This window comes from Castanea sativa, chromosome 2, assembly GCF_040712315.1.
Source record: "Castanea sativa cultivar Marrone di Chiusa Pesio chromosome 2, ASM4071231v1".
Lineage (NCBI taxonomy): Eukaryota > Viridiplantae > Streptophyta > Magnoliopsida > Fagales > Fagaceae > Castanea > Castanea sativa.
In genome coordinates, this window is record NC_134014.1 from 3,516,578 (window position 1) to 3,543,068 (window position 26,491).

Consider the following 26,491-nt stretch of genomic DNA (forward strand, 5'->3'; position numbering starts at 1 on the left):
ACAACTTTCTAGATATACGAAAACTTTAAGCTTCCAATTTTGACACACAGTCACACACTGGAGAAAGAAGGATTGGGTCTTTCACTTTCTGTCATTTTCATATCTATTTTTTGCTTTACTCAAATCCCTTTTTATAAATTGGAGAGGACAAAGAAATAGAAGAGATCTGTGCATGATCACTTAATTGGTGTAATTTTAACTGGTAATCAATCTTTACCTAACAAGAAGTTGTCATGCATCTTGATATTGAATAACCTTCAAATGAATCAAATATAATCACAATGAGTTGGGTCAAGTCTGATGAGTAATGAAGTCTTATTATGTAAGCTAGTAATTAAAATCCCAGGCTATGGGCTAATTACGACAAAAAAAATGCTAGCGAGCATGATTAGGATAATTACGGGGACATTTTTTAATTCATCAGGGTGGTCCACTTGATTTTTCATTTGATTAGTTTATGGCAACAAAAACAAGTGCTTTAAAATTGAAAGGTATCTAAACTATACCATGCATGATACACGACTTGATAAAGTAATAAGGGTCTAGTCAAATCTTTGATTGCCTTTTGCAACTTGTTCTTTTGGGCTTGGTCTGGTATAGTGGATTTTGGTTTTGCATGATTAATATATTGTGGAATGCATATAGTATAAAAATTAAGAATAAAAAATGAAGCAAAATTTCATTTACCATTTTTCTATTTATTGCCATGTCAAATTTCAGGTACCTTTTTGGTTTTTTGTTTTTCTAAGTCAAATTTTATCGGTTTATTTACAATGAAATTATCCTAATTGATCAAATATTCCCATCTCTGAGTTTATGATACTCTTCTTTACTTCTTTGCCATGCAAGGAATCAAAGGAAAAGTTATGAGAATATGGAATTACAATATATAAATGTGAGCACAATGTATTATTCCCTAAGGCTTCAACCCCTCAAACCGAAAGAAGAAAAGGCAATATAAAGCACATCGAAGACCTTCCTCCGTTAAACAAAGGAAAAAGAAGAAAGAAAAGGAAGATTAGAAAAGAAAAAAAAAATTCTTAGATATATTCTATGCTTTAGCAGGTATGAAAGTTTTAGTATAATACATCTAAAAAGGAAAATGGATAACCAGTACTTTATCATGACTCAAAGTCTCAAACCCCAATAAGGAAATATATATAACAGAAGGATGCTTAAATTAAGTAATAGACTGTTTCTCAAAAAAAAATTAAGTAATAGACTATAATAATCAAAGCTAGGTTTATTATTCTAAATCTAAACCTCTACAGAAAGTACAAGGTTAGGGATTTTTTTTTTTTTTTTGTTTAAATATCAAAGTAAAAGGTTAGGTTAAGGTCACACCAACACGCATAGCATGCTTTTAATCTAGTTAATCACACATTGTCATATTAATGTCAAGATGGGCCATGTTAGTGTCTAATCTAGTTGGAAAAAAAAATCACATCTTTTACTGGGCCTATGAGCTCATAACGGGTCCAACCTCCCACATAAATATTTCAAAAATAGAAGTTCCACAAATTTAACAGATGCATGGCCTTAAAATATATATATTTTAGAGAAGTGATTTTAAAAAATAACTGTGAACACTGAACAGGATAACCAAAATACGAATGATGATAGATGTTGCAGCCAAAAAATAAATGATAAATGTGAACGCTCATTAAACAATTAGAATAAGAAATATATATTTTAAGACTGATTAGTTCTCTAGCAACTCAATTCCAAGAAAAGAAGATTACAAAAAATATAAATAACAAAAAAAAAATCCGAAACCTATGCTCAGGAAAACAAGACAAATACAATAATTTAATGACACAGAGGGGCAGTGCCAAAGCACATGGGAAGGACCCCTTAAAAGATTTTGCTCCGTGCAAGTTGAGACACGGACAAGTCCAAATATGAGTGCCAAATCGACTAAAATAAAGGGATTGATGGTAAACTAATCTATCTAGTTCGATTCTGATACAACCTAAATCTGAAATAAAATAAAATTAACCAAAACATTTTATTTTATATTCAATTTTTTGGACTTAAATTATAACCAGTCAATCAGCATGCAATTTTTTAAAATTCTGTTTATCTAAACTATTATTTATCACATTTTATTTTTTACTATTTTAGCACCTGCGTACGTATTAGTAAAATATTTTTCATTGTAAGAGCCAACATTTAATATATTAAAAAATAACGATGAAAAAACTGAAACTTCTCATAAATACTGGAGGTAAAATAATTTTCAAGAAATTTTGAAAGAAAAAAAAAATTTAATGAATTTTTGCGACTAATGAGAATATGAATGTGAAAAAACCAAATTTAAAAGGCAGTTTTCTTTGCAAAAGTGTGCATGTGTATAAGAAAATTTGTAAAATTTTTCTTTATTTTTGGAATTCACATGTGAATAAAGAACTAAGTACCGTTTGAGAACAGCTGAAACAGGCGCGTTTCAGTGTCTTCGTTTCCTTCTCTCTTTTTTGTGGAAAAGTGCATTTCAACCCAGACATGTGGGTCCGTGCATTGTTCACAGGACTCACAAACCTCTTTTTTCAACAAAATGATTATTAAAAATGGGTCACACGGTACTATTTACACACTTAAAAATTATTTTACTATAGTATTTTCAGTTTTCAAGAAAATAAGCGGTATCCAAACGGACCTTAAATCTGAAACTAATTTAGGATGGGACTATATTTCCAAATTTGAAAAAAATCAAATCGAATCAAATTAAACACAAAAAGTTAGTCAATTATTTATTTTTATTTTTTTTGATGAACCGTTAGTCAATTATACTAATTAAGAGTTGGCCTGGTTCTATGGCATGGCAGACATTTCTTACCTGTTCAAAACCATCATGATTACTAATCTCCCTCGTGTCTTTTTTTTTTTTTTTTAAAGAATTTTAATATATATCGTCCGTTTCTGATAATAGTTTTTTACCATTAGACCAAAACACTAATCAATTTTTAGTGTAGATGATAATTGAACCACAAATCTCTTATTCAACTATTGAAGACTTTACTAGTTAATTAAGCTAACTATAACCCACTAATCCCCCTCAATTCTTATAAGTGAAAGGAAAGCAAAATGTTAATTTCTTTTAATAAAACATAGTATTTGTTAATTTTACAAGGAAATATCATGGGATAACAGTACTCCTCAGGGAAAGATTATAATTTAATTTTAACGTCTCTTTCATGGTAAAAGTAGATTGCAAGCCTAATTTTATTTATTTATTTTTATTTTTTAAAGATGCACGTGAATACGCAATGCCCAATTTTACATGCATAACGACATGCACAAATGGCAAATTATTAAGCTAACGTAAACAACGTTAACTCAGCTAGCACAGAAAACCTACCTTCTCTCTTTTGTTCTTTTCTTTTCTTTTTTACTATATGCCTATTCAATTCCTGTAGCCCTCAGAAACAGAGTAAAACTGGGAAGTGTACAAAAAAAACACCCAAAATAATAATAATAATAATAATAATAAGGGACAATTAATGCATTGTCCCATATGGGACATGAATTCTCGATCATGTTTCAACCTTTGGCCCCATTGGCTATGCTAATAATTTAAATCCCTATCCCATGTAAAACACACCATGCAATGCAATTTTACATTGATAATTATCAAGATAATAAAGTGAATTCAATGTGGGGGCAATGTTCTCTAAAATAAGTATATGGGAGGTATGGACAGTGATTGTTGAACTAAGCATAAAAAAAAAAAAATTTAGAGACGACAATTTCACTAATTTAATATAGTGGACTCAAGTTTTTGGCCTATTGGTTCAGGCATCACATTCACAATCTACTGAACAAAGTTGAAAGTTGAACGCAATCCATTATGAAATAGTGCTATCTTTTCTATATATGCCTGATTTGATATATTGTCCACTCTGAACTGTTTAATAATTTTCAAATTCTTTGGGACCCAAGGCTGATGGGGTCCTTAGCATTAATGTACAAAAACTAAAAGATATATAGGGGTATTTCCTACTATAGGCCATAAGGAGTGAAAGAATTGGAAGGGGAAAGGAAAATCTCTTTAGTCTTGTACAAAGAACCTTCAACAAACACAAAAATAAGTCTTCTAAGCTCTTTTCCAGGTGGGTTTGTTTTCTTATCTTATCATCATATCCCATATATTATTAACCAAAATAATAATAATTCCAAGTGTGCTCGGTGGTTGCCCCACCCACAAAGTCACAAAATGACATTTTCATAGTATGATAACTTGATACGTAATGTTACCATTAATGAAATTGATAAATCCTAATATCACTATTTGAAATGTGATAAAGTGGGTTCTAGTTGCTTCAATTAATAAGGTTTATTGTTGTTGAGCAGGGAACTTCAATTCAAATATCATCTACACAAAAATCAATTGATATATTATCCTAATGATAATGAATAATTATCAGGAACGAACGTTATGAGTAAAATCTTTAAAAAAAAAAGTGGATTAGGGTTTTAATTGTATAGCTTTTGTTATCTAGATTTTTAATTGAAAAACTCTTTAATTTTTTGAGTGTTTGAAAAATTATAGTGGAAAGTGTGTTTAATATTTGGATTTATAAAGTATGAATTGTAGAAAATTTTTTAAAAACTTAAGCCTAAAAGCTCATTAGTAAAATTGCCAAAGTCTGGCTATTTAAGATTTTAAAACACTTTTCTGGTAGTGCTACACGACACACTTTAAATGTTTCAAAATCTCTTAAATTTATTAAAGTAATATTCTATATTTTATATTTAAAATTAAAGGATTTCTCTTTCTTTTATTTTATGCATATTTCTAATTTCTTCATAATTTTTTCTGACTTTGAGCATTTCAAAGGGTTGGTAAACAAAGGGCCAAACATATGAAGGTAACTGAAAGTGAATTTACATGCGCCTCAGTAAACACAATTAGCCAACTTGATTAATTTACCAGTCCTGCAATGAGTTCCAATATAGTGAATTAAGCACACAACCATATCGCAAAGAGTATAAGAAGCGGAATCTAAAGAACACAGAATATATATAGTTATGAAGAGAAATTTCTGATAGGAAAAACTCTTTTGGGAGTTTATTGATAACCACTTAACGAAAGAATTCACTATAATATAATGGAAGTATAATAAAACAATAATATATATATATATATATATATCAAATTCTTTTATTGCCAACTATAGTAAGATTTATTAACGTGACCACATGTAGTTTAAACTTCAGTTGAACTCTTCTACCTTTATAAATCTCCTGAATGCATAAATGTCCAACCCATGGCTAACTCACCACAAAAATAGCTTGATTGTTTGTAGTATTTATGTTGCCAAGCCACTCTAAAAGGCCATAAGATCTTTAAGAGCATTCTCATCAAGATTTGCAAAAAAATACTATTTTGACATATCAAAAAGACTACTCTATTATTTTAACACACTATTTTACAATTCAGTACATTACATCTTCTATTTTTCAATTCTATACATTAAAATAATATTTAAAAAACCAACAATATATAAAAATACAAAATAAAAAACCCGCCACCCCCACCACCTCACATCTCACTTCACCATTGCCAATCCATAAAAAAACACTCCACCATTGCCGAATCCACCATCAAATCATACCATCACAACAATCCATAACCCAAAACTGCCACCACAACCATAACACCACCGCCCACAACCACAAACACAGCACATCATCAGAACTCATCCCAAATCTCACACCCACAACCCGATTGAGGGAGATCCAAAGGTGGGAGGTTGAAAGATGCAAGAAGGTTGTCCGCATGGCATGAGGGACAATGCTTCGAGGTCGGATGGGAGAGCTATGGAAGATGACGCAACTTCAGATAAATATGGCTCTAGTCTGGGTTTGGTTGAAGTAGGAAGTAAAGAGAGGCGAGCAAAGATCTTGAGAGAGAGAGTGTGTGTGTGTGAGAGAGAGAGAGAGAGAGAGAGAGAGAGAGAGAGAGAGAGAGAGAGAGAGAGAGTGTAAGTGAATAAATGAGAGAGATACGAGCCCACTAGAGTGAATAAACAAATAATAAAATGGAACCGCACTGTAACATGTTGCAAAAAAAAATTTGCGATTTGGAACATCTCATGAAGCATGGATATTAGTGTTTTGTGTGCTAAATGTCAAATGCCAAATATTTGGCATTTAACACACCTGATGAGAATGCTCTAATAGCAGTGTTGAAGATTTTGCTCAGTACAACACTCTAGACACACATAAGTCGCAACAATTTCTCTAAGTTTATGATGACCTAAGAGAACCTTATCTATATTTTGGGCTACTTAATTAGGGCACAAATTCCAACGTATGAGGCATCATGGACCTAAATTTGAAAATTTGGATTCCTAATACTCAATTGGTTGAGTGGTATTGAGCTAGGCATGTAATGAGCTTTGGCTTAATCAGTCAAGTTGCAGTTGCAAATTTAACGGTCTTTAGAGCATTCTTATCAAACATCTTAAAAAATATACCATTTAGCCTCTCAAATCCTAATTTTATAACATATAACACACCACTTTATAATACCACTTATATCAAAACTTCTATTTTTTTTACCATTTCATTTAAATAATGATTCTTTATTATTTTTCAATAATTTTTTTATTTTCCCTCTCTCTCCTCTGTCTCTCTCTCCTCTGTTTCTCGCAGCACCACCGACACCACACTACCAACCACCCACCAAAAATCCACCACCCATACCATAACCACCACCAAAAAATCACAGCAAAAAGACACCTCCACGTCCACCCACAACCACCGCATCCACTCACCACCACCAACCACAGCAAAAAAAAAGAAAGAAAGAAAAGAAAAGAAACCTCCACCATCGCCGCCACCAGCAAACCCAAACCCATCACGCCGAACCTCCACCATCGTCATCTTCTTCCACAACGCTGCTTAACGTCCTCCATCGCACCTATAAATCAAATCAAGACCCACCCCAACCAAATCAATACCCAAAATCCCAAAACCAGATCAAGACCCAAAATCAATCCCACAACCACCATGTCCTCCTTCGCACGATCGGAGCCCAATCGGACCCAAGAAGAACCACGCAGAACAAAAAACAAAAAAATAAAAAAGAAGAAACCTCCATCGCCGCCATCGGACCACAGCCATTGGACCCACGATCCATGACCAGAATCACCGGACCACAGCCATCAGCATCCCACAATCGCCGGAGCACAATCATCGGCGGAGCCCACTCATTGGCGAACCACTCGATGAAGCACAGAGAGAGAAGAGAGAAGAAAAAAGTGAGACGAAAGAGAAAGATAGAGCAAAGAGAGCATTGAGTGAATAAAAAAAATCGGCTTGGCTTGATGCGTCGGCCTGGGTTTCGTCGGAGAGGAAGGCAGAGACATCAAGCAGAGAGAGAGAGAGAGAGCAGAGAAATGGTGAAGAAACGGAATGAGAAAGAAGAACTAAAGAAGTAAAGAAAGTGGCCCACGGAATAAAAATAATAATAAAAGTTTTACAATTGGGTGAACAGTGCGGTCTCAAAAATGAGATTGCACTGTTCACCAATTGCAAAATTTATGCCATTTAGTAGGTTTGATGGAGCATGTTTTTTAGTATTTATAGGATTTTGTATGTTAAATTTTAGCATTTATAGAATTTTCCCACCTTGATAAGAATGCTCTTATATGTCTTCAAAGTTCAAATGTGATCTTCAAGTACGTATAACATATGACATGTTGTCAAAAGACATAAAATTTGGGGATAAATTCTCTAGTAATGTTAATGACATACTCTTTTTCACACTCAAATCTACACGTGCTAGGGATCATATGAAAGCGTTAATATCCGATCAGATTTTTTTTTTTTTGGAGCATAAATCCAATTAGAAGTTAATATATAAATAGTATATGGATTTAGTTGCGAACATGTGGCGAAGGAATATGTCCCTAGCATCACTAGTGATCCAAGTTATATTTGGACATGTCAAAATACAGTTTGCCAACACGCATATATAAACACTTTGACCCTAACAATTACTATGACGAGAAATGGGGCCAAGGTTTGTGATTTTAGGAATATATCCTCGTACTCAAGGTGAAGTAGCCTTTGGAGGCTTTAGTTGGTGGTGGCTGGTGAAGTGTCGAGCTTGTGATGCTTTTCTTATTAGCTTGGATTTGAAACAAGGACGGAGTCAGAAGTTGAAGTTAAAGGGGGTAATTTTACTATTAATTGCATGCGGTGGCTCTAGATTTCAACTTAGTTGCTTAATAGCTAATGAGTTTTTTTTTTTGTTTTTTATGTGTGCATCCAGGTATGGACAAAGTTATTTTGTTTAAAAATTTTTTAAGGGTCAGGTTGTTTGTTTTAGGTAAAATTGGTTGATCGAGTTTAATTGTTTTTAGCTTTACTATTGATAATTTTTGTTGTTGAATAATTTTTTTGGGCTTGTTTATTTTGCTTTAGATTTTAGATCTAGTCTTTAAAAGGAGGAAAATGCTAGAATAACAAACATTTTTTACAAATTAATTATGTGGTGAGTGATTATTAGTAAGTAAAAATGCGATGTTAGTACCACCGCACACCCTTATTGCAATTGTCACTCCACAAGTATAAATGCTTGTGGGATGTGAGGGGCAAGGGCTAGGGTTCAAGTCTCTAGGAGAAAACTTCACATACATATACACTTAAATTAAGCTAGAGTAGAAATTCTATCTTGTACAAAAAATAAAAATAAAAAATGCGATGTAAGTGATGGGCCTAAATGCAAACTAATAAAAGTTTACTACCACAACAATTTGTTAAAATGTTATAGAAAATTTTGTGGCTAGAGTAGTACTCCTAAAAGAATCAATGATAATATTAAGGGGGCAAAATGTGACTTTATAAAACAAAATTGCTAAAATTAGTAACTATGTATATATTAATTATAAAAATAAAAAATAAAAAAAAATTATGGGGGGCCATTGCCCCCCAAGTCCAAGTCTCCCTCCGTCCCTGATTTGAAAGGTGACTTTTTTTATGTGATGCCTATGTGTTTTACTTTTACCAATGTGTGAGTAATAAACAACCTTTTGAATGATTAAAAAAATGTATGAATATATGCTTTGATTATTTTTATGATACTGTCCTATTTTACTTTAATTGTAACGTGTTAGTTGCATTTTGTTGGGGGAAAATACTTGGTTTTATTGGTTGCTTGCCCTTTTTTTGTGGGTCAATTTATTAAAAAACATTAAGCTTGGGTTTACCAACATATGTTTGTGCATTTTGCGTTTTTTTTTGCTGGTCTCATGGCACTGTTCATGGATCAGTTAACTTGTGAAAAACGCAACAACAGTGTTTTACCTTTTAAAAATTATTTTGCTATAGTATTTTCAGCAATAAGTTTTCAGTTTTCAACAAAATAAGAGGTATCCAAGCAGACCCTAAGTATAAGATAAGATAAGATTACAAATCACTAGTATTTTTTATGTTAGAGAAAGATAATATTCCACAATCCTCAAGAATAACCAACTTCGATTCTCCTCTGGATATTTTTCAATTTCCTCTCTCAAAAATTTATTTTATATTTTTTTATATATAAAATAAATTGAAGTAATTGTTGTTTGATATATACCACATAAAGAAGAGGAAAATTTGGATTTTATGTGCGTGTATGCTCCGCTTGGGTAGTAAACTAGTAACACAACGTAGAAAATAAATAGGTGCCCAGATCATTAGTATTTGATCTTTTGGTATTTTACTATCCATATTTGCTTTTAATTTTTAAAAGTTAAAGCAGCGTAAATTGGAAAAAAAGTGTTGTTTAAAACTGGTTTAGAGCTATTTTTACTAAGTGGTGATTGAAGAGACCATCTACCTATAATTTTAGTCATATAATTTTTTTTTTTAAATCACGTAACTTGTTTAAATAATACACATAGATAGTCTTGTAAATCTCTACGTAATAGATTAAAATAGATTCTTCCAAACTTGCTTGAATCTAAACTTAGGACAATAATTAATTAGCAAAATTTGCATAATATGGTAATTTTTCAGAAAAAAAAAATCCTGTTTCAAAAAAATTAAATATAGTGAAAAATACAATTTTTGTTAACAAAAAATGCATTAGGTTTTAGAAGAGAGTTTTAAGAAGGACGTTCTTTTCAAAATATATTCAGGAGGCAATGACGTTTCAATTAAACATAGTCCACTTCCAAGTTGCCCAGGCCCGTTAACCTGCCTATTTTCTCTGCTTTATCATTTTTTGGGGCCTTACACGAACCTTTTTCTTGCTGGTTAAAGGGCCTTACTCATCAAATAAATAAGTTCGGCTGCTTCGGGCCTCAATTTTGAAGGCCTGTCTTAGATTTTCTTCCATAATTAGTTAATTACTAGGTAAACAATTAGATGGTCTTAATAATAATAAAAAAAATTAGGTGGTCTAATCCTGCAGTTGATGACATCAGATTACACTAATCAGTAAATCCTCTCTCCCTCGGTTGAAATGAATTAAAATAATATATATATATATATATATATATATATATATATATATATTATATATATAGGGTTGGATTCAAATTACACCTAGTGTAAATCTAAGCAATATTACATCACCCAATAACTTGTTATAAAATTCATATTTTGAAAATCTCAAAATTGAATTACATATTTTATAGGTTCTTAATATTCATACCAATTTTCATGTCAATTGGATGTTATTTACCATTCGATCTGTAAACTTATCTTTATGCATTATTTTAAATTATGTGTGTGTGTGTGTTTATCAAATAAAAAAGAAACTCAGTGTTGTCAAGTCATCCCATATCGGTAAGTTGTGATATTGAGAAGGGGTTTATCACTTGTTTCGCAACACTAATTGCCTTGGTGTTGGCGTATGAGTGTATTCCCTTATCTCATCCTCCTTCTCTTATGTGTGTGTGTGTGTGTATTTATCAAATAAAAAAAATAAAAACTTGAATTTAAACAGTTGATTGATGACATAGTTACTAATATTTGATTGTCTTGAAATTTTACGGGTATGGAGAATATACAAAGATAATATAATCTAACGGTGAATTTATCAAAATTCGCATAAAATTAAAAAATATTAAGTGGTGTAACATTGCTTAAAATTGCATCAAGTATTACTTGAACCCAACTCATATGTGTGTGTGTGTGTGTGTGTGTGTGTGTGTGTGTGTGTGTGTGAGAGAGGTCCGAGAACCGAAAAGGATTAGAACACGAAATATCTCGCACAATCCCACCCGTAGAACGGTATCCGCCCCAAAAACTTTACCGACCTGAGGATGTGAAGAGATACAGAATAGTGTTTCATGAAAGCTCGTGGAGAAGAGAAAGGACCACGAGGGGGGCAAAGACTGTGGGAGGAAACTTCCTAGAAAGGTATACCTCTTCTCTCCGCATTAAATGCCCTGCAACAACCTTATTAGCTGCATTAATAAGGAAGTGATACCTGAACAGCAAATTTCACAATTGGCAGCCTCTTCTACTACTTTTAAAAGAACTCTGATGGGACAAGTATCCTGAGAATAGCTATGAAGCATACAGGTGGAGGGTTAGGATATAAGAAGGAAAGATATATAAGGAATGGGGACTTCCTAGATAAAAGATTGAATGTTTTTCCCTAGAAAAAAAAATAAGGAAGATAAATAGCGTGAATTTTGTGTAACGTCTAAAATGTTCATGTTTAAGAACCCAATTTTCGAACAAACTTGTGGAGAGCACTATTCTTAAAAACTACTTAAATTACATCTCTTTATTACTTTGTACTCTTCAGCCTTAAACTTGTGCTTAGTTTTGGATTGCACCTGAATTGTTTTCTCATTCTCTATAGAAATTCTATTATTTGGGCTTGGTTTGAAGGATGAGGCCTATATATATAAATATATGTATATATATATATATATATATATATATATCATTTTTTTTAAGGCAAAAATTTAAAACTGTCCATTTAACTTTAGTTTTTATCATTTCTGTCCTCTAATTTTCAATTTTGTCATTTCAGTCCTTTAAGTTTTAATTTTTGTCAATATAGTCTTCCGTTAGAACTTAGTTACCTTTTTCCGTTAAGTGACCAAAATGATGTCATTTTGGCTCTTTTTTAAAAAAAAAATTCGTAATTAAAAAAAACTTTAAAAAAAAAAATTTAAGAAATCAAAACCAAACCGAAGAATGACGATGGGAATCAGAAATCAGTTAATATGCTAATTGCAAGCTGCCAAGAACAAAATCCCATTTCAGTTCCAAACCAAGATGATAATCCTCACCGGAGACGGAGCCAATCATGAAGTCAATAAGGCCTTCCACTTCTCCTAATAGTGTCATAAGCAAAGCCACCATTGATGGGGCAATTAGTGAGTTAAGTCATGTAATTAGCAAACTTTGTATGTTAGAAGTCCTGAAGGAGTCTGAAATGCTTGTCATCCAAATTGAGTGGTTCTGGCATGAAGCATATATGGATGTGGATATCAAAACTATGCTTTCAGGAAATACAGTTATTAATGGGTTTATGGAGATCCTTTTCAATTCAGTTGATCCCCAGGTGTTGAAAGCTACAATATTTCTACTGTCCGAGATGGGGTCCAAAGCCAAAGATGTGATTCAGACTGATTTTTGATTTCCATCGTCATTAGTATATTTAGGTTTTGATTTCTAACTTTTTTTTTTTTAATTTAACAGCTTTTTAAAGTTTTCTTTTAATTATGAAAATTATTAAAAAAGAAAAAAAGAAAGAGCCACTTAACAGAAAAAGTTAACTAAATTCTAACGGAAATCTACATTGTCAAAAATTAAAACTTAATAGACTAAAATGACAAAATTAAAAGTTAAAGCACTAAAATGACAAAAACTGAAAGTTAGAGAAACAATTTTAGATTTTTGTCCTTTTTTTTAAGAGGAAACAATAGTAAGAGTTTTATTCAAGAAATATCAATGGGTACAACGTGAAAGAAATACGGGAGGCAATAAACGTCCTCCTCATAAACTTTAGCAAGCCCAACAAACGCTCGGGCATAACAACAACTAAGGGTTCGTTTGGATAGAACTTATTTTATTGAAATTGAAAACTGAAAACTGAAAATACTGTAGTAAAATAATTTTTAAATATATGAATAGTTTTGTGGGACCCATTTTTAATGAAAAAAGTTGTTAAAAAGTGAAATTTGTGGGACTCATGAACAGTGCATTTGTGCACTGTTCATAACTGAAAAGTCAAAATAAGCTGCTGGATAAAAAAAAAAAAAAAAAAAAAAAGCAAAAACGTAGACGCACAAACCGGCGGATCCAAACGCCCTCTAATTCTCAAATTGAAAGGAAAAAAACAAATCTACGCACAAGCCCTTGGAATGTAGTCAGAACAAGACCCATCTCAACCGAGTTGTAGCATAGCCTCCGCTAATTAATAAAACCGAAGATTAAACAAGAAAAACAACTAGCAAGTGTCGTTTGTGAGATTGTGACCCTCACCATCTTCGCAACTGATCTAACCACCCAAAGATTTGCTTTTTATTCCTGGACTAGCAATGCTTACTTTAAGTGTCTCATTAGGAGCTAAAGTGTCTCATTAGGAGCTAAAGTGTCTCTTTCATTAACTACTCTCTAATTAATTTTGTTAAAGATATATTAGCTCATTGGCATAGGTCTAAACCTAATTCTACCTTGTGTGTAAGTCAAGTCTCTTATTTGTACTAGAAGTTTATTAATTTAAGATTTAGTCTGCTATATATACTCATGTTATGGTTCATTGTAACACAAGTTTTGTATTATACTCTTATATAATAAAGATGTAACCTTTAAAGGTTTCATTCGTAGATGCAGGCCGTAAGGTTAAACCATGTAACCCTTGTATTTTTGTATTCCTATTTTATACTTCTCTTTTTCATATCTATTCAAGCATATTTAAAATGGAATATATCATAACTAATATATAACAAATCTATTTAGATAGGTGGAATTTGATGTGCTAAAACAAAATCCTTCGTTTACATATTGACGAGGATATTCCTATGGAATTAGGCCAAAATCAACTAATTAAGTATTGAATATAGTTAGAATATTTTTATTATCACTTTGTCCAATAATTTTTATTTTTGAGTCTCACATTATTATAATTAGAATGGTTTAATTTTTTTTAAAATCATATATATGTATGTGTGTGTATATATATTTACACACATTTATATGAAATCAAGATCTGTTTTGTAACATTAATTATAACATTCTTAAGAGATCAAAGAAAAAAAAATCAATACTATAAATAAAAATATGAAATTATTTTACATTTAAATCTAAATAATAAAACATGGAAGTAAAAAAGTCTTGATTTTGGTTATTGTATTTGTAAGTGCACAATTACACCTGGACCCAAGAACAGTTATGGGCTCAGGCCCAATGAGCCTTAAACAATATGAATTTGTAGAGTGTGGGCTTTAAACCTAGGTTAGAAATGTATAGGGATTAAATGACAAATTAAAGATTGCCACATTCGGAAACAACAAAGAGTAATGTAACAGCTCTCGGACGTAAGTCGAGAAATTGCTCTTTATATTATATCTCTTTCTTTGTCTTTTTTCTTTTTTAGGTTCCAAAAAGTTCCGTCCCGTTTCTCGTTCTAGGTCCCCCTTAAATACTCCCTTTTAATACTTTATACACGTGTTGCCCTCAATTCCTCCCTTAACCTTAGATATTTCTTTTTCTAGCGCCTTTGAACGTAAGAATTAAGTTTCCCTTCCACTCGTTCAAGTGTCACTTCCCATTAATGCGGCCGTGGTGGTAGGTAGGGTCTTTAATGTGGAGGTAGCACTTTATCTTTGATATTCTTCCAACATCTAAGCTTCTAGGACATTCAAGGGTTTACCCCTTTAACCATTGGTCTTGACCGCGTCATTCCCTAACCTTTACCATGAAGTTCCGGGTTCTCTAGTGTCGAGGGGAAAACCATCCTCGCCGGGACCCTCGGATCCTCGGCGTATGGGCCGACTTAAAGTACTAACAAGTCCTAAACTCAAGAGCAGGTCGGCCTTACTTGCCAAGACCCAACGGCCCATATTACTATCAAGATCTTTTTACTCCCCACAATAGCCCCTCAAAACTCTAATTTTCGACATCCGAGGAGAAAATAATGGGTTTTGATCTAACAAGGATCCATTCCTACCACTTTACAAGTGATGGCACGTGTGGAAATCGTTTCGCGTCCTGAGCCAAGATGCCACTTGGCGGTTTTATTTTCAAAAACGCGCGCATTTATTACATCGTAAGTTACTCTTTGTCTCCCACCGTCACCGGTGAGATGGGGATCCGACGGTACTCGTTACTCCACGAAATTTTAGGCGGGACAAATATAATTTCGAGGCCGCCTTTTCGCACGTCGTGACACTTCGGAACCCGCGCCTTCATTTAAGTCATCCGTGGATCAATCCCATCAAAACAACAACAATCATTCTTTACCAGCAGAAACCGTGGAAACCCCGTACCTTCAACTTTGTAAGTTCTTACTCTCTCTATTCTTAACCTTTTCCTCCGGATACAGTCCTCGCCGTCTTCGTAAACACCCTCCCTTTAGAGTTTAACTTTTCGTTCCTTTCTAATGGGTAAGTTTAAGTGTCTAGTTGATACCGTCGTTGGGATAGAGGGTTTTAGGGCTAAGTACCGTATTCCGCCGATGTAGGACTAAAATATTGCCCTGCGTAAGCCGTGGCCGGTTCTAGGAAAGAGGGAGAGGTTATCATCCCTATGATAGCCTTTATAGAGGGTGGGATGACCCTTCCAATGAAACCCGTAATGAGGAGTACCTTCGCAACCACCTATGTGTCCCGATCAATGCCTCCCAAACGTTTTTAGGGTTCTAGGTAGTGTAGATGCTCTAAACGAGCAGATGGGTTTAAACCTCACATGGCACGATGTCGTGTTCCTATATGAGTCCCATAAACTTTCTAAGGTAGGTTATTATATTAAATCTCGTCCAAAGACCGTTAGGGTTAATTTCCGTTCGCCCAAATCAAACAAAGGCATGAAGGACGACTACTTGATCGTGTCCGGAACTGCACGGCCTCCACCCGCCCGCCTTCGTGGGGGGATCCAGGTGCGACGACGTAGGATTAATCATCCAACAAAACAACTTCTTCTAGCACAAACAGAAATGCATATTCGTACTTACTTAAATTTATTAAACATCTGTGTGAATCGACCGTTTTGTTTATTTTGACGTCTTCTTGGCAGATAAGCAACACGTGCGCCCTCGTCTAAGCCACCGTAACATCGCAGACGAAACCGAGCACTTCGCTCCGAAGTGTTCGTTAGTGAAGACTTACAACTCCGGGCTGCTCACCTTATTCTAGGATACACTTCCCTTTCCTCGGACTTCCAGGAGATAGAGAACGCCATAATTGCGGGTGACCGAAGACGAAGGTAGATAAACGTAGCTCGGCCCCACTTCCTGGACGATCACGACCTCCCGGACGCTCCTAACACCATTTTGTACAACCGGCCAATAGCAAGGTTCCCCTTGCTGTGCACTCACAAGCAACCGTCGTTCCAAGAGCGGGTGTCTTCTTCACATACACTCGACGACGAGATAGATCAATTCCATCTCGAAGACACCGAGAGACCTCGCGGGAACCAGCCAGGGTACTTTCCGACGAGGAGGAAGAAGCCACCGAGGCCTCCGGAATTGCCGGGTTTGTGATTGCCTCTTCCCGAAGACGACCAGAAAAAAACATGGGAAGAATGGAGGGTCTCCTCACCAATGTGGCTGCCAAAGTTGCAGAGAAAAGAAAACGGGGACGTCCTGCTCCTGCCTTTACCTCCTCCTCCTCCTCCAAACTCGAGCCAAAACCGCTAGCCGAGGATCCCAAGAAGAGGGAAGGGGATAATGGAGGACGATTAGTAAAGACCCCAAGAAACCACGCCAACAACTCCCACCGGCCCACGACGTGAGCCGGACAAGGGCAAGGGTAGAGCCCGTTCCTTGAACTCGGGAAATCGGGGATGGGTGGGCCTAGGGCGCCGAGCACCGACCACCCGGTCCCCCGATCTAGGCCGGACGGCGCTCCCATCTCCCGGCCAAATCCGCATAAGGGCAGCTTCAACAAGGCCATGCCCACCACCCGGCCGAGGTCTTGGAACGCCCTCTCCCGCCCAAGGACATGGAGACCTTGGAAAAAATGGGCCAGCCCACAACTATTCCTCTCCCTAAAAAGAGACTTAGCACCGGTAAGTGTTTCTCCTTTTAACAATATTTATAAGTAAGTTTGTTTTTGTTACTCCTAACTCCATCATACTTTGTTACAGTGCTATTCAGAGGTCTTTGTAGCCGAAAAGTTTATTGAAGACACTCGGAAAATAGCCGTAGCCGAGCTCGAAATTAGGGGTGGAGACCGGGAAGTCCTTTGGGTACGCCTTGCCGAGAACGAAAGCAATTCTGGAGGTAGCAGATCCGAGGAGAGAGAAAACGGGTCGAGTCCAACTTGAAGACTATGAAGACCCGTATAGAAGGACGCGCAAGCTCCTTCGTGAAAGAGATGAAGAGCTCTCCCAAGCTCAAAGGAGTGCTCGGATCCGAAGGTAGCAACCGGCGCCGATGAAGGAAGAAGCCGCCTTCCAACTCTCTCTTCAAGCGCCAAGCAGTGCAAGTTTCGATGAAGGGGTAGCAACCACCGAGGAGCAACACAGAGGAATTCGCGACTTTATGCCGCGAATCGTCAAAAAGTACGGGGCGAAGCTTTAAACGTAGCAGAGTTCCCCAATCTTCGGATTCGAGGAAGTCCGAGAACGTTTGGCTTCCCTAGAAATACGGAGATGGAAGAGGCTCCCGTCAAGCTACTCCTACCCCCGAGACAACTCTTCCTCGCTCTACCTCCGCATAGTCCCACAAAGAACTTCGATCCTACGAAACCTTCTCGGGGTTCCAATAAAGAGAAGGAAGGAGGAGTGGATGCAGAGAAGGACTCGAGCCGCATGGAACCCAACGTCTTTCCAACAAAGACAATGCGGATAAAGGAAAGCGAGGTTATGACTCCTTTGAGCCGGAGCTGAGAAAGACCGAGGGCACTAGTACCTCTCAAGAAGATCCTCCTCCAACAGCTTAGACTTAGCTTAGGGCTTCTCTTTTTCCATTTTTCGAATTATATATGTAATGCATACTCAACTCGATTAATGAAGAACGATTTCGTTTACTTTTCACTTGGATTGTATCTCGTTTTTTAATTTATTCTTTTTGTACTTATTACAAAAGTTTCCCATTGAGTCATATCAAAAGTTTCTAAGAGTGTAAAAATCTTACTCCAAGGATTGCACAATCATAACTTCCACACAATCATGCGTATATTATTAAAGATTTAATACAAGGTGACATGGTTAATACATTTAAACAATGCCTCAATTAAAAAGAAGAAAGGACCCTATATAATGATTAAACCTTTGTAATGCATATCATAGTATCTAGTAAGATGTAAGATCCGAGGACCATTCCCTATACAAATTTACTCAACACTTGAGACATAAAACTTAAGATTCGAGTTTAATAAACGTAACGCATTAACATCCGTACATGATAAGGAGATAACCTTGATCAAAATGGTGGTCCGAAGATAAGACTTAACCAATTTTACATTTAATTCTTAAAAATTATAGCTTCAAATGTTAATTTTCCCAAAGTAGAGGTCCGAAGACCCTATGCATAACTAAGGTTCTGTTTTAACAAGTGACAAGACATCAATTTCCACAAGGTTTGTGGTCCGAGGACTGCACTTAACCAAGTTTCGTTTGATTCTTCAAAAATTGTAACTTCAAATGTTAATTTTCCCAAAGTAGGAGGTCCGAAGACCCGCATAACTAAAGTTCTCGTTTAACAAGTGACAAGACATCAATTTCCACAAGGTTTGTGGTCCGAGGATCGCACTTAACCAAGTTTCGTTTGATTCTTCAAAATTGTAACTTCAAATGTTAATTTTCCCAAAGTAGGAGGTCCGAAGACCCGGCATAACTAAGGTTCGTTTAACAAGTGACAAGACATCAATTTCCACAAGGTTTCGTGGTCCGAGGACCGCACTTAACCAAGTTTCGTTTCGATTCTTCAAAATTGTAACTTCAAATGTTAATTTTCCCAAAGTAGGAGGTCCGAAGACCCGGCATAACTAAGGTTCCCGTTTTAACAAGTGACAAGACATCAATTTCCACAAGGTTTGTGGTCCGAGGACTGCACTTAACCAAGTTTCTGTTTGATTCTTCAAAATTGTAACTTCAAATATGAGAGCTAGTCATAACTTTGAACTATTAATTGACAAAAGCTTATTTGATTAATAATAATACCTTCTAAGATTATTTACATTCCATGGACGTGGTACAATTCGTTCGTCTTGCCTAGCCTATACGACCCTATGCCTCGCTATTGAAACAATGCGATAGGGGCCTTCCAGCCAGAAGTCCTAGCTTACCCCATCCGGGTTCTTAGAAGTGCCTACAACTTTCCTTAATACAAGATCACCAAGTGCAAGCGGCCTTAGCTTCACGTGGGCATCATATCCTCGTTTTAGCTTTTGGCCGATAATAAGCCAATTGGACCATAGCCGCCTCACGCCGTTCCTCAAGCAAATCAAGATCTTTCTCTAGAAGTCCCCGGTTATTCTCTCGGGCTAAAAGAACTTGTCTTTAGAGTAGGAAAACCAGATTCTAGTGGTATCACCGCCGGCTCCATAAGTCATGTAGAATGGTGTTTCCGCGGACCGCGCGGTGTGGTCCGATATGTCCACGGGACATGAGGGAGCTCTTCTACCCATTTGCCTTTCGCATCATCCAACCTCTTTTGAGCCCGTTGACTATGACCTTGTTAACGGCCTCGGCCCGCCCATTTCCTCGAGGATAAGCCGGGGTAGAGTATCTATTTGTGATGCCCATGTCGTCACCAAAGCACGCCTAAAGGCGTTCCGTCAAATTGAACGCCATTGTCCGAGACAAGTGTATGCGGTATACCAAATCTAGTAACAATATTTTTCCATATAAATTTCTTGGAATCAACATCTCGGATATTGGCTAAGGGCTCCTTCAACCCATTTAGTGAAGTAGTCTATCCCTACGAGCCCATCTTTTGTTGCCAAGCTTCGGAAATGGCCCTACAATGTCCAGTGCCCCATTGTGCGAAAGGCCATGGCCGGAGAGAGGGTTAAGAACCCCTCCAAGGTTGGTGAATATTAGGGGCGAACCTCCGACATTGATCACATTTTCCGGCATAGTCCTCGAGCCTCCCTCTCGCATATTGGGCCACCAATAACCCCGAGTCGTGAGCTCTATGGGCTAAGGACCTTCCCCGCGTGTGGCTCCCACAAATTCCCTCATGCAATTCCTCCGCAATGCTTCGTTGATTCGTGTGTGTACGCACAACAAGTACGGTCCCGAAAAGGATCGTTTATAGAGCTTCGATCCTCTGACAACCGTAAACGCGGCGCCTTTCGACGTACCTTCTCGCTTCAACCCCGTCTTCGGGAAGAATGTCATTTTTAAGAAAAGATATGATTGAATCCATCCAAATAGGACCAGGCCTTATTAGATGGATGCGAGGTGCATTAACCGCTTACATAAGAGAAGGTTCTACCGTATCCTCAACGAGAATAACCCTTGGTAGACCTTGAGCCGAGGAGGTGGCCAACGTAGCCAAAGAATCCGCATGAGTGTTTCCACTCCTAGAGACGTGAGCTAAGGTAAAGGAGTCGACCCGCCCGCTCGACGTTTAACCCGGGCCAAATATTCGCATTCTGGGGTCTCTAGCCTCCATGGTTCCCATGACTTGGCCGATCACTAATCGTGAGTCCGAGAACACATGGATTGCCCCGCCACCCATCTTATGTACCATTTGCATGCCTACTAAGATCGCTTCATACTCAAATTTCATTGTTAGTAGCCGAGAAGACCAATCTCAAAGATTTTTCAAAAACAATTCCTTCAGAGGACATTAGAACAAGTCCCACACCGTACCCTTTATGATTAGCAATTTCCATCCACATAAACTTTCCAAGCCGAGGGCGATACGGGCCGTGATCAAACCAACTCGATTTTTCACCCATGTGTGCTTCCTTTGAAGTTTCTTCTAACAATGGTTCAAACTCGCCACTAAATCGCCGAGGACGACCCTTCACCGAGGTGCGAGGTTTGTATTTAACATCAAAGGCTCCCAAAATGGTTCCCCATTTTGCCACCCCCGCCAACACAATCGCATTACGCAACACGGCCTTAGCGGCAATCGGGTCAAAACAACCACGGTATGAGAGATTGGAAATAATGAGGAAGTTTGCGCGTGGCGTAGACTACGCGCGTAAACGCTTTTTCCAAGGGCAGATAGCGCACCTCGGCCTCATTCAAGGACTTACTAACATAGTAGATCGGCCTCTCGCACTCCATTTTCATTCCTTATAAGAACTAGACTCACCGCATGAATAGCCACTACGTATAAGCGAATAAAACCTCGTCCACCTCGTGGCGAGATAAAATGGGTGGCCGAGAAAGAAATTGCTTAAGCCGTTGGAAAGCCGACTCACAATCCTCGGTCCATTGAAACCCTTTCCACTTGTTCAACAACCGAAAGAAAGGACGGCACCGCGTCACCGACCGAGAAATAAATCTATTCAACGCAGCAATCATTCCGCCAATTTCTCGAATCTCCTTTGGGTTACGAGGTGGTTGCAAATTCCGAATAGCCTTAACTCCGCACCGGGTTCACCTCTATGCCCCTACGAGTGATCATATATCCTAAGAACTTTCCGGATCCCACGCCAAAAGAACACTTGGAGGCGTTAAGGCGCAACTTATACTTCCTCGCATCCGGAAGGTGTCGGCCAAATCCGTCATGTGCGAAGGTACCGTCTTACTCTTCACCACCATATCATCCACGTATACCTCTATGGTTTTCCCGCTGTCGTTCAAACATTCGGGTCATCATTCTTTGGTAAGTAGCCCCAAGCATTTTTTAACCCAAATGGCATGACCTTATAATGATAGTTCCTAGTCGGAGTAATGAAAGCGCCTTCTCCCCGATCTTCTAACGCCAAGGGAATTTGGTGGTAACTCGAAGGCGTCCAAAAACTCATCCGAGGATGTCCACCGCAGCATCTACCGCCTTGATCAATCCGTGGCATTGGGAACGAATCTTTAGGATGCAGCCTTGTTCAGACTAAGAAAGTCTACACATACTCCACTTGCCGTTCTTCTTCTTAACGACAACAAGATGGGCCAACCATTCAGGTAGAAAACTTTTTGATAGCCCCCGCCCTTTGAGTTTAAGAACCTCTTCCTTCACGGCCTTCAGAATGTTCTCGGGAAGATCGCCGAGGTGGCCGCTCTCTCGAACAATGGCCGGATTGGCGTTTAAATGATGACAAATAAAGTTCGGATCTACACCCGGAGCGTCATAGGGGTCCCACGCAAAGACATCTAAATTATCCTTCAGAAATTTCAACAACTCCATCTTCTCTTGGTATGGCAATCGTATGCCAACTTGGAAGAACCTCTCCGGATCATCCGTTATTACAAACTTCTCTAACTCCTCACAAACGGCCTCATCTTCCGTCATCGCTCCAGGTGCCTCCGGAGCCGCACTATGACTCCCCGGATGGGCAAGGTTGATGACTCAATTTCCGACCGACGAAGCACCGCAACTCGATATGCATTGCCTAGCCACTACCCGGCCGCTCGAGGATTTCCTCAACATGCTCCCCGAGGGGAATTTCACCTTAACATGTAAGGTAGAGGAGACAGCTCCCAAGGCGTGCAACTATGGCCCGGCGAGGATGGTCGTATATGGAGAATACGCGTCAACCACGATGAAATCTACCTCAACCGTTTCGTGCCGGATTGAACAAAACGGATCTGCCCCTTTGGCACAACGGCCCTTCCTTCGAAGCTTATGTCGGGAGTCGTAAGGAGTTAAATCTTGCAACTCCAACCTCGCCCTTTAAATAGATCGTGGTACATGATATCGCACCGCCGCCCCGATCTATCATCACCCTTCTCACATCATAATTCCCTATCCCGAGGGTAACCACAAGAGCATCGTCACTGGGCCGGATGGTCCCTACTTTATCCTCCTCGGAAAAACCCAAGACGGGTAAAGTAGACTTTAATATCTTCGGCCGCCTACCCACATCCTCGGCCTCGGATGGGAAACCGCCATAACCCCAGGGGACTCCGAGCCGGCCCCTACGTGTGCGCCGAAGATAACATTAATTGTTCCCGACGTCGGCCGAGATGAACCGTTCCTCCGGTTGTTCGAACCAACTCGAATCGACTTGCCCAAGGGGTCGACACAAGTGCCGCTTTAACTTTCCCTCACCGACGAGCCGCTTCTAGATGGTTCCACGTGGTCCGACGGCTTCTCGCAGTGTGGCCCACATCCCGATGGTACCGACGTAAAAGATTTTGATTTCTTCTCGCAGGTCCCCCGCCATCTTGCCGGCCATCCGAAGAAGGGCTCTTTACGAATTTTTCTAACAACCGATGCACCGGTTCTCGAAACACGGTATTTACAAACTCGAGGTGCCGCCGAGCCGGATTGTCCAAAGTAATCCCTCCTCGGCTTGTTGTTGTGATATCTGTCCGACCCGAAATCCCTTCTCTCCGCGGGATAACCTTCTCCTTTCCTTTCCCCGCTCGCTCGGTCTTCTCTACCCTTTTATATTCATCAATACGATCCATAAGACGGCCGTACGCCGGCGGACGGGCTTTTTCGTCAAAGACTTTCTTAGGTCGTGATCGTAGGGAGGCCCACCTTAAAGGTATTAAGGGCCACCTCATCAAAGTCGCCATCTATTTCATTAAACATTTCCCAAGATCTCGTCGGAGTATGCTTTCAGTGTCTCCCCTTCCTTCATGACCATGGACAGCAACGAGTCCAATGGCCGAGGAACTCTGCTACACGTAATGAACCGCGAAGCAAATGCCCTAGTTAGTTCCCCAAATGACCCTACAGATCCCGATTTGAGACCGTTAAACCATCTCATAGCCACAGGTCCCAAGCTGGAGGGGAAGACTTTACACATCAAAGTCTCGTTGTGAGAGTGCACTGCCATCCTTTGGTTGAAATGACTCACGTGCTCCACCGGATCAGTCCGGCCATTATAGATGGTAAAGGTGGGCTGGGTGAACCTCCTAGGAAGCCTCCCTCTCTCAATCCTCCGTGAAAACGGAGATTTAGAGAGTTGGTGCAACGCCCTACTCATGGTATCGTTGCCTAAGCCCCTAGATCGAAGCTTCTTATGTCTACGGGTTGGTTGGTCGTCTTCCTCACCGGAGGACGTTGCACTGGTGGGGGAATATGACCTTGAACTGTAGCCAACTTCCCTATCCTTCTCTGAGGAAGAACTAGACGAGGACGGGGAAACCTTACGTTTAGCACGGCGTAACTTCCTCTTCAAACGATTGATTTCCTTCTGCATGGATTTAGAACCCTCATTATGGGTAGCGCTACCCCCTCCATGAGTATGGCTAGCCCCTGGGTATTCTGTATGGACGCTTCCCTCACGATCCCTACGATGTTCAAGACGTTCGAAATGATCTTCCGGTTGTGATCCTTGTGACTCTGCATGGTGAGAGCCTAAGCCTGCCATAATATCCCTACTACTTCTAGACTAGATTCCCACAGACGGCGCCAATTGTAAGTGCACAATTACACCTGGACCCAAGAACAGTTATGGGCTCAGGCCCAATGAGCCTTAAACAATATGAATTTGTAGAGTGTGGGTTTTAAACCTAGGTTAGAAATGTATAGGGATTAAATGACAAATTAAAGATTGCCAGTACCTGGAAACAACAAAGAGTAATGTAAATAGGCCTCCTCGAACGTAAGCCGAGAGCTGTTCTTATATTATATCTCTTTCTTTGTCTTTTTTCTTTTTTAGGTTTCAAAAAGTTCCGTCCCGTTTCTGTTCTAGGTCCCCCCTTAAATACTCCCCTTTTTAATACTTTATACACGTGTTGCCCCCAATTCCTCCCTTAGCCTAGATATTTCTTTTCTTAGTGCCTTTGAACAGTAAGTAGAAGTTTCCCTTCCACTGTTCAAGTGTCACTTCCCCATTAATGCGGCCAGGGTGGTAGGTGCAGGGTCTTTAATGTGGAGGTAGCAGCCTTTATCTTTGATATTCTTCCAACATCGGTGCTTCTAGGACATTCAAGGGTTTACCCCCTTTAACCATTGGTCTTGACCGCGTCATTCCCTAACCTTTACCATGAAGTTCCGGGTTCTCTAGTGTCAGTCCGAGGGGAAAACCATCCTCGGCTGGACCCTCGGATCCTCGGCGTATGGGCCGACTTAAAGTACTAACAAGTCCTAAACTCAAGAGCAGGTCGGCCTTACTTAGCAAGACCCAACGGCCCATATTACTATCAAGATCTTTTTACTCACCACAGTATTGTTATATATAGTATTATAACTTGGAAGAATAAATAATTATAGTGTCAATAAGAGTATTTTTAATTTATTTCAATTGGGTCATTTTTCTACAATTGTAATTTAATAAAAAATTTTAATTTATTTAATTATTAAAAAACTTGTATTTTTCAAAATACATTTGTTTTACACATTAAGAAAGTTTAAAACATATTGTATCATGCAACAAAGCATAAGAGAAAATGAAAGATTCAAATTAGTGATGATACTTTCTTCACGGGAACTGATTGTGCTACGTACCCCTTAAGAAATAGCACACATATTTTACAAATTATGCTAAGAAATCCATCAAAGGTTGATTTTCCAATCATCATTTGAAGATTTTTTTACTTTACTACCCAGTTAACACATGAAAAACTCTCTTAAGTGAATGACAATTAAATTTAAACTAATAGAGGTTTCGAATTCTTTTTATATATATGAGTTCGAATTCAAGATAATCTCTCATCAAACTATATGATTGAGAGTAGTCAAATAGCGACGTCAGTCCACATTTTGGTGGTATGAGCACATATAGGAATTAAATTCTATAATAAAATGGTATCAAATTTTAATTAAGTATAATAATATATATCCTTTTGGCATATTCTTGTATCCAAATATGTTTTTTGACGTTGACGGCATGATGCTCCGTTTTATAGTTTTATTTTTTTGGTAAACGGATATACTTTTATTCACAAAATAAAAAACAATACCAATTACAGGCAAAAATGAGTTTTTGTCTCTTTTGCTCAAAAGATGTAACAAAATACCCATGTTCTGAAACTATCTAGCAAAATACTCTGTTTTAAAACTCGATTTTCTAAAAATCGAGTTTTTACATTAAAACTCGATTTTTTAGAAAATCAAGTTATAGGCAATTAAACTTAAAAAAAAAAAAAAATTTATGGAACTCGAGCTCCATGTGAATTTTTCCAAATAACTCGATTTTCATCAAATCGAGTTTTACATTGAAACTCAATTTTCTAAAAATTGAGTCTTAAAATAGGAATATTTTGCTAGATAATTTCAGAACAGAGACATTTTGCTACATCTTTTGGGCGAAAGGGACAAATGCCCATTTTGGCCCCAATCTATACACTACAA